General features: G+C 41.2%; 1 pseudogene; it reads left to right on the top strand.

Annotated features, from left to right (window-relative positions):
• Positions 1–585: 585 nt before the first annotated feature.
• Positions 586–765, top strand: LOC142460294 (U1 spliceosomal RNA; annotated as a pseudogene).
• The last annotated feature ends 6,155 nt before the right edge of the window (positions 766–6,920 follow it).

The raw sequence follows: 6,920 nt of genomic DNA, 5'->3' as shown, positions 1-6,920 counted from the left end.
CAGATGTGTGACTTCTTTGTGGTTCCCCTCCTGTAGCATTTCTGATGCAAGCATAAAGCCGTATAAACTGGCAGAGAATGCAACAAGGCTAAATGGAAACTGGCTGTCTTCAACTTTATTATCTGAGCTCGAAAGTAATGATGCTTGAAATAGCAGCCACCAGGTCTTAACTCACCAGGAATCAAATGGATCAGATTTGGTGTGACCTGAATAGTTTGGTTTTGTTAGTTCATTTTTATTAAAAAGGAGAGGAAAGGCAATTTTAGAGCTGAGATTCTATAATTGCTTGATTATTTCAGTCTTATAATTGTCTTGAAAGCAATTATGGGCATTTTATCATTTCTGCTCTGGTCTAATTTCAGTCTGCATTTGACCAACTATATTAGAAAAGCACCAATAAAGATATTGATGAGACAGTGGTATTTTCTGAATCTATTGTAAGACGGGCATTTAAAGAAAACAAACCAGAGATTCTTATTTTGACAGACAATATATAGTATGTGTTGTATTACATGTTATGTGCAACATATGATATAATATATAGAATATAATATATCGGGTGCCCTTATACAATATATGTTATATATACTTACCTGGCAGGGGAGATACCATGATCACGAAGGTGGTTTTCCCAGGGCGAGGCTCATCCATTGCACTCTGGTTGTGCTGACCCCTGCGATTTCCCCCCAAAAAAACACAAACAAACACAAATATATATATGTTATATCATAATATATTATTGTATACTGTATTATATATTATATAACATGTACATGACATATAATTTATACAATACATCTTGTGCACTATGTCATACTATAATATTGTATATGATAAAATTGGTATATAATGTATACTGTATAGTCATATGTGTCCATAAGTATACACACACACATATATGAGGGGACTTCAGAAAGTTGATGGAGAAAAATAAATTGAAAGCTAATGGAATTTTTTTCCAGTAAGTTTTTTTAAAGTACCTGATATATAGATATACACATTCTAGTGTTGCAAACAGTTTGTGGAAAATTCCATTATCTTTTAAATCCATTTTTCCACGATCCCTTCGAAATGTCATCATCTATATGTGCGCACATTATTGTAGTTGCTAGGTGCTTACCAAATTCATTATCTCACCCTTGGTGACCCCATGTGACAGAGGAGAACTGCGCCCAGATTTTTCTAGACTGTGATGTTTAGAGAAGCAAGTCCCAAGTCTTCCTCCAATGGGGCCACTGGGTGTTTGAACTGCCAGCCTTTCAGTTAGCATCTGAGCACTGACCCTTGTTTCCATGAGGGTTACTTTGTAAACACATACATACACATAACTGCACATATCATATTTGTACATGTGAATAGAATTTAATAATAAGGATGATGCAAAAAGGCTGCCTTTTAAAATCAGACCAGGTCACAGAATTTCTTATCCCTCACTTCTCCCCTAAAAATGTTTAAACAGGTAGCTCTATGACATACTGCCTCCTGCCCTCAAGTGAGCATGGCTCATGACCATGCTTCCTACACATAGATGTGCAGAAAAAATACAATTGTCCCACGTTTGCTTTATATTCTTTTTTCTTTCTTTTTTTGCTGACTAGTTATTTCCTAGGCAGCTTTTTAAGTGGGAGGTCACATTTACATGCATTCATGTGTTGGGGTGGTTAGGGCTGTGAACGTGGCTCCAACTTGTAGTGGTCCTGTGTACAGCAACGACAAAACACTACAGGGTCCTGTGAGGTCTTCACAAGCTTTGCAATTTTGGGAACCCATTATTGCATCCACTGTGACAACCCATTAAATTGAAGATCTTCTTCTTCTTCTTTTTTTTTTTTGGTAGACCCTCTCCTTTATCAAGCATGATGTTCTTCTCAAGGGACTGGTTCCTCCACATAACAGTACCTGAGATAAAATCTCTCCCTTCTGGATGCCCAGGGGCATTCTGGCTCTGCTTCTTCCAAGATAGATTAGTTTGTTCTGGAATTCCCTGCTTTATTCTGTGTTCTTCATCAACACCATAGTTAAAATGGATCTATTCACTGCTCTTCCTTATTCACAGCGTGCCTTTCACAAGCACACAGGACTGAAAGTTGCATAGCTTGAGTTGGGCATACCTTAGTTCTCAGAGTGATGCCTTTGCCCTTTAAGATTTTAAAGGGATTTTTTTGCAGCAGATTTGCTAATTGAAATACTTTGATTTCTTTGCTGTTACTTCCATAGGTGTTAATTTTGGATCAAAGTCAAGTGAAATCCTTGAGAACTTCTATTCTTTTTCCACTTATGATCACATGATGTGTTGATCGACTTGTGAAGCTTTTTGTTTTCTTTATATTGAAATGAAATCCACACTGAAGGCTGCGTTTTGGATTTTCATTAGTCATACTTCAGGTCTTGTTTATCTGAGCAACCATGGTTGCATCATCACAGTTCTTAATGAAAATCCCTCCAATCCCTTTGCCACAGTTTTCTGCATACACTCCAGCATCCACATTAACTAAGCATGGTGAAAACATATAGCTTTGACCTACACCTTTCCTGATGATACACTACTCAGTGTTCCTTTGTTCTGTTTATATGATTTCCTCTTGATCCATGTATGTGTTCCATTGGAACATATTACAGAGTTCTGGTCTTCCCGTTCTTCATAATGTCACCCATAGTTCGTTAGGATCCCCACAGTTCACCACATCTGTCTAGTTAATGAAACACAAGCAACATCTTTCTGATATTCTCTGCTTTCTGCAAAGATCTACCTGGTGTCAGCAATACCAGAGTCTCATTCTGAATCCTCTCCTGAATCCAGCTTGATGATTAGATGTCTATAGATTGGCTATATACAAGAGGGAGCACTAAAAAGTTTGTAGGAATATAAAATGAAAAGATAATGGAATTTTTCCACAAAATTTTGAAGCCTCCTCATCTGTACTCACACCCAATTATTTCTGTTTGTCAACATTTTATCCCCGATCCACAAATTGCCCAACTTCCTCACGCCCACACGCCCCAATTTGACTCACCATGATTCATTAGTGGATAGCCCTGCTGAAAGGCCATCGCGATAACTTTGGGTTGCTCTTTCATTCCTTTAGAGCAGTGGTTCTCGACCTTCCTAGTGCCACCACCCTCTCATGCAGGTCCTCATGTTGCACTGGCCCCCAACCATAAAATCATGGTCATTGCTACTTCATCACTGTCATTTCGCTACTGTTATGTACCAGGCGACCCTTTTGAAAGGATCATTCGAACCCCCGAAGAGGTCGCAACCCACAGGTTGAGAACCACTGCTTTTGAGTCTTGGCGCAAATGTCAGAAATCTTTCATGTGGGTACTATGGTATTATAATTTGAAATAAAATAAGACAAGTTGTGTTCTTTTGTTAAGAAAGACTCCACATTTCACGCTAGACATTATCCTTGCTTTCATAATAAGACTTTGCTCATATTTTGTCTAGGTATTGGTTAGGTACGTAGATAATCACATATGGCTTTCTTGAAGTCATTAGGTAAAAAGAGTGTCTCCAGAGGTAGGTCTGATTGTGTGTTGCTAAGGCAGCAAGATTCCACATACGCTTTCTAATCCAGACCATCATTGTTCTTATAACAGTCTCCTCTAAGTTTTGAGTGACGTTATAACATATTCCACTGAGGAGTTAAGTTGGTGATAGTCTTTATGTCATGCCTGGCCAGCTTAAATGAGAATGCACAGCCTGCCAAGCAAGACACTGCTGGAATGTCAGGAAATTGCCGAGTACCGACCCCCAGGTTTCTGAGACCAGCAACCTCTGTACATTGTGTTGGATGAACACAGCATAGGTGATCGGAGACCAGCCTGACACAATTGTACCTAAATCTAACCTCAAATGGAATGACCAATTATCCCTTAGATTCACTTAAATAAGATTTTCTAACAAATATATCAACGGTTTTGGAGGTATTTACACTCAGATGTCACCCTGTATCAACATGTTAAAGACAGGATCGGTTTTGGACTTGGCCTACCTCCTCAGTAGTTCCTACATTGTAAAACATCTTAGAATCTCCCTGGGCGAAGCTCCTTCAGCAGATGGAGCTTTGGCATGGTGATCTGGTTCTCTGTGCTGGTTTAGTTTATATTTTTCTCTGTGGTTCTGTCTCATGATGGAATCATTCTAGATAACTTTCTCGATGACTTCCAGGACGTCATTGAAGTCAGAGTTTTTGTGGATCTAGGTCTACATCTAAAGGGGCACCTTGTGAAGCAAGGGAGCCATGCAGTTTCATACTTGACAGAATGCCCTAAATCTCATGCATGAATACCAAAGTGATTGATAATTGATGCTCATGAGGCTGATTGCTTTCCTGTTGTTGAGTTCTGTCGTGGAATTTTTTAGAGCTTTCAGAATGACCGCACGTGTATGATGGCCTTTCGTGGTCTGCCTCTGATTACTGAGCTGGCATTTCCCAGGCTAATAGTACCCTCGATACCTTTCTGCAAGATGTTACTAAGCAGCGACAAAATGACATCTTAATTCAAGTACATCGGAGGAGCAGGTTTTTTTCATTCACGTACTTCTGGAATCTGACTTCTCAAAGCCACCACCCTGCCAAAGACGAATCTCCAGGAGAAGAGTATATAATACTCCATGCCAGAAATTATCAAGACCCTGGACTCTGCCCTCGGCACCTATCGGTCAGCATTCTCAAAGAAAACATTTTATGCAGTGCAATTGGGAACACTCCAGAACTTCAAGGATGATCCCCTAGACACAAAGATAAAATGCTGTAAGAGCCCATGAGCACCACAGATGGTCAAGCACTTGATCCCTAACTGGGAGTGAGGGTTGAACTCACGTGGAGTTACCTTTGTGAGGATGATGCAAGACCATTTGACACAGAGTTTCTTTGAGTTGACGTTGACTCACTCGATGACCTAAGCACAACAATGGTGCTATCTTTGAAGAAAGGCCTGATTCTCTGCTTCAGAGAGGCGGATCTCAAATTCTGTGGAGCCCAGGTCTCCGCATGCACATTGGGTTGGCGTGAGTCTGAACTGACCCTGCAGCAGTCAACACGGTAACAACATAATTTGAATTAGACAGCATATTAGATATGGTTTCACTGGACATTTAGTCTTGCAAACTAAATATATTTTAGAAACATTTCTGATATTCTGAATCTATGTCTGATATTCTGAACTTCCTTCTTAATTGCAATATTAATCCCTTAACTTGCCTGGGAAAGAGTGTTGTTGTTGTTGTTGTCTGTGACCTCAAGTGAGTTTCCACTCAGAACAACCCTACATACAACAGAATGCAACCCTGCCAGGTCCTGTGCCACTCTCACCATCTGTCTTCTGTTGGAGCCCATCGGTGCAGCCAGTGTCAAAGGATCTTGTTGGAAGTCTTCCTCTCCTTCCCGGCCCCGCTACTTCACCAAGTGTGATCTCCTTCTCCAGGGACGAGTCTCACCTTTCAACCTATCCATCACGCATGCGACCAAATTGCACCATCATGGCCTCTGAGGCACATTCTGGCTGAACTTCTGACAAGACAGGTTCATTTGTTCTTTTGGCAGACCATGGCAATTTCAATATACATCCCAGAGGATTAACTCTTCATAATTCTATGAAATCTGAGATATTGGTGGAAAGACTGACCTACTGTTAGTAAGAATTAAGATGTAGAGATTGGGTCAGGTGTAAGAAAGACAATATGTGATGTCCTCAGTAGACCAGTGCACAGGTCAGGAAACCCCTGAAGAGATAAATAGTCATAACAAGAAACTCTAAGAAATATTGAGCAAATTTATTTAATTTCTGCAGAGTCTGGAAGGCCATACTAAAGAGCATGAAGGTTCAACAGGATACTTTTTAGTGGGAGAGTTAGTTAGATGCCACGAAGTCATCTCTGACCGAGGGTGACCACATGTGTAACAGGATAACATGTTGCCAATGAAATCCTCACAATCGTAGCTATGCTTGAATACAATTGTTGCAGCCAAGTGTGAATCAATCAATCCCGATCTCTTTCACTGACCGTCCACTTTACCAAGTGAGGACATGGGGTGGCGGCCACGTCTGACCTTCTTTCTTCAGCACGACTACCAGGGAGGAGAATCCAACTTCCCATCTGCTCATGGATGATGTGGAGAGGCCAGACTTATCTCCACCCTTCCTCCTGTATCGACCAACTGCCCTTCGTACAGTCACCTGTTTCTTGATGGGCTGAACAATCTATCGCACGCCCACAGAGAACTCACAGAAAATAGCACGATTAAGAAAGTAACGGGGCACCCAACCCAAGGTCAGTAAGGCCTCAGGATTTGGTCATTCTCAACCACGCCAGCAGCCATGTCTCTCTGATATTCAGTCTCTTTGCTGACTGATTTCTTCCTTGGGTTCGGCCCTGCTGAGATAAATACTACAAAGCTGCTGTGTCACTCATAAGTGCCCAAGAGTACCCGAATGTGCAAGACAGGCTCCTGCTCAAGATAGTCAGCCTTCCTTGACTCTTATGCTGGGAAGCACACCACTCTCTGCCTCTCGTGGTCTCGGTGCTTGCTTCGTCTCTGGGGCGTCTGCTGTCTGTGACACATCAGGCAGGGCTCTCACATGTATGTTGCTGGTGACTCTTCTTTCTTGATGGCTGTGCGATTCCTAGTCCTGCGTATAAAATGGCCTTCTTGATGCCCAGAGGATAGGAAAGACTGACCAATCCAGGAGGTAGTCCTTGCATCTTTCTGTCGTGTTGCCACCTAGTCAGGTTGTGGGAGTTGCAAAGACTGTGATTAGAAGAGCTATACTATGTAATTTTACTTTACTACACCAAGCATGACAATGTTGCTTTAAGACAATGAGACAGATACAGAAGCTATCCTCATTAACTGCACACCTAGGTCTTTTGAGGGAATATAAAAATTTGTAGACCTTAATATAGGTATAGATGC

Source organism: Tenrec ecaudatus, chromosome 10 (genome assembly GCF_050624435.1).
Source record: "Tenrec ecaudatus isolate mTenEca1 chromosome 10, mTenEca1.hap1, whole genome shotgun sequence".
Classification (NCBI taxonomy): Eukaryota; Metazoa; Chordata; class Mammalia; order Afrosoricida; family Tenrecidae; genus Tenrec; species Tenrec ecaudatus.
This window is presented reverse-complemented; position numbering and strand designations above follow the sequence as displayed.